This window comes from Delphinapterus leucas, chromosome 8 (genome assembly GCF_059928025.1).
Source record: "Delphinapterus leucas isolate spDelLeu-1000000601 "Yukka" chromosome 8, BTC_Dleu_Yukka2, whole genome shotgun sequence".
In the NCBI taxonomy this organism is placed as follows: domain Eukaryota; kingdom Metazoa; phylum Chordata; class Mammalia; order Artiodactyla; family Monodontidae; genus Delphinapterus; species Delphinapterus leucas.
Window position 1 is genome coordinate 87,651,307 of NC_143136.1, and position 12,381 is coordinate 87,663,687.

The following is a 12,381-nucleotide window of genomic DNA, read 5'->3' on the forward strand; positions in this document are numbered from 1 at the left end:
AGGTGGGTCCAAATCCAAAGCTGAACCCCAGGAGCTGTGCGAACAAAGAAGAGAAAGGGAAATCTCTCCCAGCTGCCTCAGGAGCAGCAGATTAAATCTCTACAATCAACTTGATGTACCCTACAACTGTGGAATAACTGAATAGACAACGAATCATCCCAAATTGAGGAGGTAGACTTTGGGAGCAGCGATATATATATGTTTTTTCCTTTTTCTCTTTTTGTGAGTGTGTATGTATGCTTCTGTGTGTGATTTTCTCTGTATAGCTTTGCTTTACCATTTGTCCTACGGTTCTGTCTGCCCCCTTTTTTTTTTTTAAGTATAGTTTTTAGCACTTGTTATCATTGGTGGATTTGTTTATTAGTTTGGTTACTCTATCCTTTCTTTTTTTTACTTCTTAAATTTTTTATTTTAAATAATTATTTTTTATTTTAATAACTTTGATTTATTTTATTTTACTTTTTCTTTTTCCTTTCTTTTTTTCTCCCTTTTATTCTGAGCCGTGTGGATGACAGGGTCTTGGTGTTGTAGCCGGGTGTCAGGCCTGTGCTTCTGAGGTGGGAGACTGGAGTTCAGGACATTGTTCCACCAGAGACCTCCCAGCTCAACATAATATCAAATGGCAAAAATCTCCCAGAGATCTCCATCTCAACACCAACACCATGCTCGACTCAACGACCAGCAAGCTACAGTGCTGGATACTCTATGGCAAAAAACTAGCAAGACCGGAACACAACCCCACCCATTAGCAGAGAGGCTGCCTAAAATCATAATAAGGTCACAGACACCCCAAAACACACCAATAGATGCGGACCTGCCCAACATAAAGACAAGAATCAGCCTCATCCACCAGAACACAGGCACTAGTCCACTTCACCAGGAAGCCTACACAACCCACTGAACCAACCTTAGCCATTGGGGGAAGACACCAAAAACAATGAACTACGAACCTGCAGCCTATGAAAAGGAGACCCCAAACACAGTAAGTGAAGCAAAATTAGAAGAGAAACACACAGCAGATGAAGGAGCAAGGTAAAAACCCACCGACAAAACGAAGAGGAAATAAGCAGTCTACCTGAAAAAGAATTCAAAATAATCTTAGTAAAGATGATCCAACATCTTGGAAATAGAATGGAGAAGATACAAGAAACATTTAACAAGGACCTAGAAGAGCTAAAGAGCAAACAAACAATGATGAACAACACAATGAATGAAATTAAAAATTCTCTAGAAGGAACCAGTAGCAGAATAACTGAGGCAGAAGAACGGATAAGTGACCTGGAAAATAAAATAGTGGAAATAACTACTGCAGAGCAGAGTAAAGAAAAAAGAATGAAAAAAATTGAGGACAGTCTCAGAGACCTCTGGGACAACATTAAACACACCAACATTCGAATTGTAGGGGTCCCAGAAGAAGAAGAGAAAAAGAAAGGGACTGAGAAGATATTTGAAGAGATTATAGTTGAAAACTTCCCTAATATTAGAAAGGAAATAGTTAATCAAGTCCAGGAGACACAGAGAGTCCCATACAGGATAAATCCAAGGAGAAACACGCCAAGAAACATATTAATCAAACCATCAAAAATTAAATACAAATAACAAATATTAAAAGCAGCAAGGGAAAAACAAAAGATAACATACAAGCAAATCCCCATAAGGTTAACAGCTGAACTTTCAGCAGAAACTCTGCAAACACGAAGGGAGTGACAGGACATATTTAAAGTGATGAAAGGAAAAATCTGCAACCAAGATTACTCTACCCAGCAAGGATCTCATTCAGATTTGACGAAGAAATTAAAATGTTTACAGACAAGCAAAAGCTGAGAGAGTTCAGCACCACCGAGCCAGCTTTACAACAAATGCTAAAGGAACTTTTCTAGGCAGGAAACACACAAGAAGGAAAAGACCTACAGTAACAAACCCAATACAATTATGAAAAGGGTAATAGGAACATACATATTGATAATAACCTTAAATGTAAATGCACTAAATGCTCCCACCAGAAGATATAGACTGGCTGAATGGATACAAAAACAAGACCCGTAGATAGCCTGTCTACAAGAGACCCATTTCAGACGTAGGGACACATACAGACTGAAAGTGAGGGGATGGAAAAAGATATTCCATGCAAATGGAAATCAAAAGAAAGCTGGAATAGCAATTCTTATGTCAGACAAAATAGACTTTAACACAAAGATTATTACAAGAGAAAAACAGGATACTACATAATGATCAAGGGATCAATCCAAGAAGATATAACAATTGTAAATATTTATGCACCCAACATAGGAGCACCTCAATACATAATCCAAATGCTAACAGCCATAAAGGGGAAATCGACAGTGACATAATCATAGTAGGGAACCTTAACACCCCAATTTCGCCAATGGACAAATCATCCAAAATGAAAATAAATAAGGAAACAGAAGCTTTAAATGCTACATTAAACAAGATGGACTTAATTGATATTTATAGGACATTCCATCCAAAAGCAACACAATACACTTTCTGCTCATGTGCTCATGGAACATTCTCCAGGATAGTTCATATCTTGGTTCACAAATCAAGCCTTCATAAATTTAAGAAAATTGAACTCGTATCAAGTATCTTTTCTGACCACAACGCTATGAGCCTAGATATCAATTACAGGAAAATATCTGTAAAAAATACAAACACATGGAGTCTAAACAATACACTACTTAATAACCAAGAGATCACTGAAGAAATCAAAGAGGAAATCAAAAAATACCTGGAAACAAAGGACAATGAAAACATGATGACCCAAACCTATGGGATGTAGCAAAGCAGTTCTAAGAGGGAAGTTTAGAGCAGTATAATCCTACCTCAAGAAACAAGAAACATCTCAAATAAACAGCCTAACCTTACACCTAAAGCAATTAGAGAAAGAAGAACAAAGAAAAACCAAAGATAGCAGAAGGAAAGAAATCATAAAGATCAGTTCAGAAATAAATGAAAAAAGAAATGAAGGAAATAATAGCAAAGATCAATAAAACTAAATGCTGGTTCTTTGAGAAGATAAACAAAATTGATAAACCATTGTCCAGACTCATCAAGAAAAAAAGGGAGAAGACTCAATAGAATTAGAAATGAAAAAGGAGAAGTTACAGCTGACACTGCAGAAATATAAAGGATCATGAGAGATTACTACAAGCAAATATATGCCAATAAAATGGACAACCTGGAAGAAATGGACAAATTCTTAGAAAAGCACAACCTTCTGGCACTGAACCAGGAAGAAATAGAAAATACAAGCAGACCAATCACAAGCGCTGAAATTGAGACTGTGATTAAAAATCTTCCAACAATCAAAAGCCCAGGAACAGATGGCTTCACAAGCGAATTCTATCAAACATTTAGAAAAGAGTTAACACTGATCCTTCTCAAAATCTTCCAAAATATAGCAGAGAGAGGAACACTCCCCAACTCATTCTATGAGGCCACCATCACCGTGATACCAAAACCAGACAAAGATGTTACAAAAAAGAAAACTACAGACCAATATCACCGACGAACATAGATGAAAAATCCTCAACAAAATACTAGCAAACAAAATCCTGCAGCACATTAAAAGGATCATACACCATGATCAAGTCAGGTTTATCCCAGGGATGCAAGGATTCTTCAATATATGGAAATCAATCAATGAGATACACCATATTAACAAATTGAAGGAGAAAAAGCATATGATCATCTCAATAGATGCAGAAAAATCTTTCGACAAAATTCAACACCCATTTATGATAAAAATCCTCCAGAAAGTAGACATAGAGGGAACTTTCCTCAACATAATAAAGGCCACATATGACAAACCAACAGGCAACATCATCCTCAGTGGTGAAAAGTTGAAACCATTTCCACTAATATCAGGAACAAGACAAGGTTGTCCACTGTCACCACTCTTATTCAACATAGTTTTGGAAGTTTTAGCCACAGCAATCAGAGAAGAAAAAGAAATAAAAGGAATCCAAATTGGAAAAGAAATAAAGCTGTAACTGTTTGCAGATGGCATGATACTATACATAGCAAATCCTAAAGATGCTACCAGAGAACCACTGGAGCTAATCAATGAATTTGGTAAAGTAGCAGGATAAAAAACTAATGCACAGAAATCTTGCATTCCTATACACTAATGATGAAAACTCTGAAAGAGAAATTAAGGAAACACTCCCATTTACCATTGCAACAAAAATAATAACATACCTAGGAATAAACCTACCTAAGGAGACAAAAGACCTGTATGCAGAAAACTATAAGATACTGATGAAAGAAATTAAAGATGATAGAAATAGTTGGAGAGATATACCATGTTCTTGGATTGGAAGAACCAAGACTGAAAATGACTGTACTACCCAAAGCAATCTACAGATTCAGTGCAATCCCTATCAAACTACCAATGGCATTTTTCACAGAACTAGAACAAAAAATTTCACCATTTGTACGGAAACACAAAAGACCCCAAATAGCCAAAGCAATCTTGAGAAAGAAAAATGGAGCCAGGGGAATCAGGCTCCCTGACTTCAGACTTTATTACAAAGCTACAGTTATCAAGACAGTTGCAAAAGCAGAAATATAGATCAATGGAACAGGATGGAAAGCTCAGAGATAAACCCACGTACATATGATCACCTTATTTTTCATAAAGGAAGCAAGAATATACAGTGGAGAAAAGACAGCCTCTTCAGTAAATGGTGCTGGGAAAAGTGGACACTATAAAACTCTTAGGGGAAAACATAGGCAGAACACTTTATGTCACTTTATGACATAAATCACAGCAAGATCCTTTTTGACCACCTCCTAGAGAAATGGAAATAAAAACAAAAATAAACAAATGGGACCTAATGAAACTTAAAAGCTTTTGCACAGCAAAGGAAACCATAGAGAAGACGAAAAGACAACCCTCAGAATGGGAGAAAATATTTGCAAGGAAGAAACTGACAAAGGATTAATCTCCAAAATTTACAAGCAGCTCATGCAGCTCAGTATCAAAAAAACAAACAACCCTATCCAAAAATGGGCAGAAGACCTAAATAGACATTTCTCCAAAGAATATATACAGATTGCCAGCAAACATATTAAAGAATGCACAACATTAATCATTAGAGAAATGCAAATCAAAACTACAATGATGTATCATCTCACACCAGTCAGAATGGCCATCATCAAAAAATCTACAAACAATAAATGCTGGGGAGGGTGTGGAGAAAAGGGAACCCTCTTGCACTGTTGGTGGGAATGTAAATTGATACAGTCACTATGGAGAACAGTATGGAGGTTCCTTAAAAAACTAAAATAGAACTACCATACGACCCAGCAGTCCCACTACTGGGTGTATACCCTGAGAAAACCATAATTCAAATAGAGTCATGTACCACAGTGTTCATTGCAGCTCTCTTTACAGTAGCCAGGAGATGGAAGCAACCTAAGTGTCCATCAACAGATGAATGGCTAAAGAAGATGTGGCACATATATACAATGGAATATTACTCAGCCATAAAAAGAAATGAAATGGAGTTATTTGTAGTGAGGTGGATGGACCTAGAGTCAGTCATACAGAGTGAAGTAGTTCAGAAAGAGAAAAACAAATACCATATTTTAACACAATATATGGAATCTAAAAAAAAACATTAAAAGAGTTCTGAAGAACCTAGGGGCAGGACGGGAATAAAGACACAGACCTACTAGAGAATGGACTTGAGGATACGGGGAAGGGTAAGGGTAAGCTGGGACAAAGTGAGAGAGTGGCATGGACATATATCCACTACAAAATGTAAAACCGATAGCTAGCGGGAAGCAGCCGCATAGCACGGGGAGATTAGCTCGGTGCTTTGTGACCACCTAGAGGGGTGGGAGGGAGGGAGACACAAGAGGGAAGAGATATGGGGACATATGTATATGTATAGCTGATTCACTTTATTATAAAGCAGAAACTAACACACCGTTGTAAAGCAATTATACTCCAATAAAGATGTTTAAAAAAAAACAAAAGAGAAGCTCTAAAATTATACGTAAAATATTTTTTCTAATAAGTCAAGACAGCTGTGTGGTTTTTAGTCTTCATTCTATGTGCTGTTATTTGATCTCAAGTCATCCTGTGTGTCCCTTGTGTATGGAAGTGTGTGTGTGTGTGTGTGTGTGTGTGTGTGGTGCAGGAGGTTGCACAGGAGGCCTCAGGGAGGCCTATGAAAAGGAAAGGAAGAGGTAACTGATGAATAAAACGACCTATTTGAAGAATGAATTTTGGTCAGTGTCAAAAGCCAAATGTGATTCACTGTAAAAACCACTTATTTATCACCCTGCCTACATGTTTGCTTTCTCCACTAACGCTATTATATTCCCTTTAGTATACCCTACCACCATGATAATTTACTCAGTCCTGTACAGATCCTTATTCTTTTTCAAGGAAGTGGCATGCTGCTCTCATTTCTAAGTCCAGATGTAATTTTTTTAAAGAAAAAGACAAAGTGAATGGCCATTAATTCTTAATTAAATTTTGCTTTTGTGAGATCACTTTTTGAAATTCATCAGGGTGACCTACACTGAAGACCCAAAATATTGTACTCTCCTCCCTACCCCTCACCCCTTGAGACTTGCCAGCAAGACAGGTTGTCTAGGAAAATCTCATTACTGTAGGACTCACTGTCTAAGCAACTATTAGCAGAGAGAGAAAGCAAAGGGAGCAAAGTAACACAGGTGACTGTCTGCAAATTGACACAGATTAACGGTTCTTTGTCCAGATCCTGATGGAATACTGGAGAGCTGCAGAAAGTCATTTTCAGATTAAACGTTGAGAATAGAGTTGAAAGATGATACATAGGCATGCATGAATTACAAGTGCCACACAACTAGAACACCCGTAAGTAACATTTATCTGATCCAAGATTACATCACTAGAAACGGTTTTAAACAAGCTCTAGCATGTTCCTGCAGCTGACAGTTTATTTAATTGGGAAGGCTATTAAACCATTTGATTGCAGTAGGCAAAACTATGAGACTGTAGGACCTTATACATAACCACGAGTTTATCTTTTTCTCTTTGTATTCAAGGAGACTAATTGAATTCATCCACAAAGCACTGGATTTTATTGTGGATGGAGTTGGTTTCTCTCCAGGAATCAATTCCCATTTTAAAAGTAAGCCTAAAGTGTCTGAGCTTCAGCCAGATGTTCCTGAGAAGAGGGTGATTAAAATGGTTTCTAATCCCATGGTGAATATTTTCCTCACAATTCTCGCATTCCACCTTGAAGAGTCAAGACACATCACCCTTCTGTATTATAGATTTCTGAGAAGATTGTTTTAAAACACGTTAATCTAAAACAAATCTTCATGTGTGTAAAAAGAATTTGGGGCGAACATAAGCTTGATATGGACTTATGCACAACATTGAGGTTAATAAAATTATATTTATTTATGGAAAGATAATGGTGTATACTCTGGAATTATGACCATTACAGTTAATTTAAGAATTTTTTTTAACTTGTGATCACTAAGAATTTGGAATTTTTCTCTCTTTTAATATTTATTTATGTATTTGGCTGCGTTGGGTCTTAGTTGCAGCACTCGGGCTCTTCACTGCGGTCTGCAGGCTTCTCTCTAGTTGTGGCACGCAGGCTGTAGCACGCACGGGCTCAGTAGTTGTGGCGGGCAGACTTAGCTGCCCTGCGGCATGTGGAATCTTAGTTCCCCAACCAGGGATCGAACTTGCGTCCCCTGCATTGGGGGTGGATTCTTAACCACTGGACCGCCAGGGAAGTCCCTGGAATTTTTCTTGCATTTAAACTTATTGCTAAATCTTTATTTCCAATGATATTTCAAAGTGTAAGTTTGTGATACCAACTAAAAATAGATTCATTTTTGAAGGAGTAGTAGAAGTAAAATGACAATTTGCTCCATGGGAGCCCAACCCTGAGGACTAACAAACACATATCAACACCAGAACCACGAATGCTCAACCTTATGAGTGATATAGGGCACTCTACTAGTCTATGATTTGCCCAAAAGTTTGCTTGGCCAATAATCTTTAATTTCCATAATTGTATGATACAGAGATCGCTGATCTTTCTGTTGGTGACTTTGCAGCATCCACACATTAAAATTCAGGCATCTACTACGATTGTTTTTGACATTTTAATTCTATTACATTTGCTACTTAAATTTCAGTCTTTAAATACTATTGTATAAATCTGTCCATGCAAGGCAAGTGACTCAGCAGGTGTGATTGTCCTTTGTAATTTCTTTCCATAGAAAAGCACTAAAGGAATTTCAGTCTATGATGCATACTGTTGTATAAGAAGTCTGGAAATCAAATTGGCCTGAAGTGGGAGAAATTTGGATATAATGACCAACCTACAAAAAATATTATTTCCATACTCCAGATGAGGAAATCAAAGATCAGAGAAATTATCATATTCAATGAAATCTAATGAATAAGGTAAGCAAGGCAGGAAGGCTATGATGCAATCACAAGGCCTCATAGAGTCCTTGGAAAGAGCTAGAAATGATGAGGTTGGGTTGATTGGGCAAAGCTTTAGCATCTCTCATTTAGAGCAAAGCAACTTTGTGTGCAACTGATTTATGTTGTAATTTTAAGTAAAAATTTGTTTGAATAAAAGATAAGTAGCTTAGAAATGTACTGCACAACACATAAGGTGATCAACCATCCTGGTTTGCCTTAGAACTAAGAACTTAGAACTAAGGGGGTTTCCAGGACACAAGAATTTCAGTGCTGTAATAGGGGAAATCCTAGAAAAATGAGGTTGGTCACCCTACTACTCCACCTTCCTTCACTATATTGATTTGTTGAAGCTAAAGATTTAGCAGTTGGGAAATAGTACACACTGAGAGATCTAATTTATGTGGGACATGACCTTGGTCCACAGCTTCATGTGATTCAGCATTGGGAGCATATGTACAACTCCCCAGGTCTTGACTTAGTGCAAAAGAGATGTAGCTGCGTATTGACCCATCTGAATTTTTCTGTGTTCACCCTTTTCAGAAGCATGCATAAATATTTGCATACAGATATTATAATCAGGTTGTTATAAATAAATACCTGTATGCAGATATTACTATTATATTGCTTTATCTTTCTTGTTTCACTAGAGCAAGGGATTTCAAGTATTTTTTTACTACAACCCACAGTAAGAAATGAATTTTACAATGCCACTCAGTACACAGATCATATATAACTGGGACAAAGGTTTCATAAAGCGTTTCAATGTTTCTTACTAGCCTTCAGAATACTACATGTAGGGACTTTAGGTGCTACTGAAGTTCAACATCATAGGCTTTCACTCCTGCAACCTGCCTCTCACACTGAATATTTATCTATGGCATGAGGCTGTGGTTCTCAGACTGAATGGAGCATGAACATCACCATGGAGCATGTTAAAGTTGGCAATATCATGGTACATCACAGAGACCTTTATTTTGGGCTTGATTATGAGCTGGGGATTAGGAACTTGGTTTTAACAAGTAAGGTGGACATGGTGATTCTCTGGCCGTGCTGAAGAACACTGCTTCAGGGCTATAGTCCCAAGCTATCCCACGGATTTTACATTGTCATTGATCTACTGTTGTGCTATTAGTTATTCAACAAACCAGTATGTGCTCCAAAACTGTGAGAGATACTCACAGTGAGGGGTATAGGCCTCACATTACTGGAATGTAGTTAAAAGAAATGCAAAAATTGGAATATAATATCATTCTTATTAACAAACTTATATGAATGTTCAGTGCAAGGTTTGATTTTGTTTTCTCCGAACATTCTTATTATTCTTATTAACAAACTTATATGAATGTTCAGTGCAAGGTTTAATTTTGTTTTCTCCAAACAACAGGTAACCATTAGAGAAATGTGTGCAAAAAAGTGACACCATTTATTGCTGATTATAAAGATTGTTTGGTGTGAAGAGGGTCAGATAAGGGTGAGACAATGCTTCGGGAGTCTGTTGCAACAACCCAGGTGGGTGATGGTTGGTTAATGTGCTAAAGAGTAGGACTGAAGATGGTTCTGCGTGCTCAGGACACAACAAGCACTGAGAGGCATAATTTCTCATTGTTTAGTAGGTGAGGTAGACAAGCAGATGGTCATCCCAGTGCAGTGCAGCATGTTCTGTGGTACTGGTATTTACGAGTTACAGTGATTGCAGGAGGCAGCAACCCACTCAGAAACATTCTGATATGCATCACAGCTCTATCTCAGAGCAAGCATTGGAGGGACTGTGGATGAGCATTTGGCCCCCAAAGCAAGGTGGCTGGAAAATAAGATGAGCTCAGAATCTTGAATTACCTTTTAATAAATGTTAGGATATAACATTTAACATTGCAATAGATTAGTGACAAGGAGTGTAACTTCCTTATGTTTTCAATAGTGAAACCCATAGGCTCTAAATCTAGATTTATAAAAGGCAGGGGTGCTATAGTATTTTTTCCCAATTTTTGTAATCTTCTTTCACAGTCTATATATAATGGAATCATTTCTGGAAAATCCTCAGGACCTTCTCTAAGACAACCTGGAGATTGATGACTCACCTCCCTCTGACATTGCTGTTCAATTAGGTAGAGGTCAGGGAGACATCTGCTTCATATTTCACCAGTGAGTATTAAGGTCTTCAATGAAAATGAAGTTCCCTAATTTTAGGTCTTGGCAGGCAAAAGCAAATTCACCTTTCATTTATAAAATACGGTGGTGACAATTTGTTGACTTTCTCCAGTAATTTCTTCATTTTAAATTTTTAAAAAGTCTCCCCTTATTATTTATTGCCTTATTTTGTTACTTTTAACTTCCCTCTGCGACCTTCCTGTTTACCCTCTTTTACATACAGCTTGACCTCTGGATCAAATGCAGTGGAGGGTCTCATTAAATGCTGAGCAGCCAGTTTTGACAAACTCTACTTTCACACAAGTTACACAAGAGAAATACATAATATAATTTTTATGGTTGACTGCCTTGAGAAAATTTAGCACAGCAGAAGCATAATTCATTCAAGAGAAAAAAGTCTCTTTAGCTGAGTTATTACCTGAGTGGAGCTCTGTAGCTGGAAATAAAGTTTGAAAGCTTCTGCATGCATAAGGAATACAAGTGGATTTGACTCATCAATAATGTGGCTAAGTTCAGAATCAGGGTTTAGGGGATTTCCCTCTAACGAGCAATAATAGTATTCATTGTACTTGTGTCTGATGTGACAGAGTTCCTGTCCTATACTTAACACATGCCAACTCATTATAATCCTAACAGCCCTATCATATGAACATTATTATCCCCACTTACAGGTGGGACAGCTGAGGATCGGAAAGGTTACATAAACTCCCACAGTGTCACATCACTGGTAAACATCGAATCCAAGTCTGTTAAATTCCATAGCCGAAGCTTTTCCTATGACTTCTGTGAGATTTTTACTCTTCATCCTGATTAGAGAGTTTGTTCATCACTGAGTGCCTGTAAACCATCTATTTGATGTTCTGCACACTGTTTGTTGGTGCAAGCAAGAGAGAATACTAAAAGTACAGCAAGAGGTAATCTGCTGCAAAGAGAAACAATCAAAAGGTTTTAGTCTTCAGAAACGCCATGCAGTGATCATACTAATAGAGCAGTAGATGAGGAGGACAGGAGCCAGAGCTGATTCTGAGGCTAATCATCAAACACATGAGAATGTGTATTCCTTGCCAAATCATTTATTTGCTGTTGTTTGCAAAGTCTAATTGTATCACACTACGGAGGGTGAAATGCTAAGTAAAATGTGTCTTTGCCATATCTATCTATATATAGTGAAAGAGAGCTTTGATTTCCTCAATCCAGTATTTTCGTATATCCAATATAGTTATAAAGGTAGAACCACACTGCTGTGGCATTTTAAGAAAGAGTCATTTTGCAAGTAAATGAGAAATAAATATAGGACCTATAGCTTGGAATGTATTATGCACTTTTTTCTACTTATTCCTGGCCTACCTCCTTTAACCATCTAATTCATTTGCTTCATCTATGTTAGGACTTTTTGTTGCAAGAAGTAAACTTAGTTGTTCTTCAGGAAACAAAGGAAGGAAAGCGGTCCGTTACCAGAAGAATGAATCCTCAAAATGCATAGGTGTCAGGCACTTGGATTAGTACTAATCTCTCACTTCCACTGCTTTCTATGATTCTGACTCACTCTTTATCGGTGAACTTTTTCTGCTATTCAGCCCACCTGGCAAGCAGAAGATGGTCATGCAACGGTACCACGTTTTTACGTCACTAAAGAAACAGCATAAAGGGACAGATATTTTTACTACTAAGTTCAGTTTTCTTGAAAATGAACACCAATTTTCTTGTTTTACTCAGATTTCCAACTCTTGGCCCAATTAATGTGATCAAGTGCTCAAAAA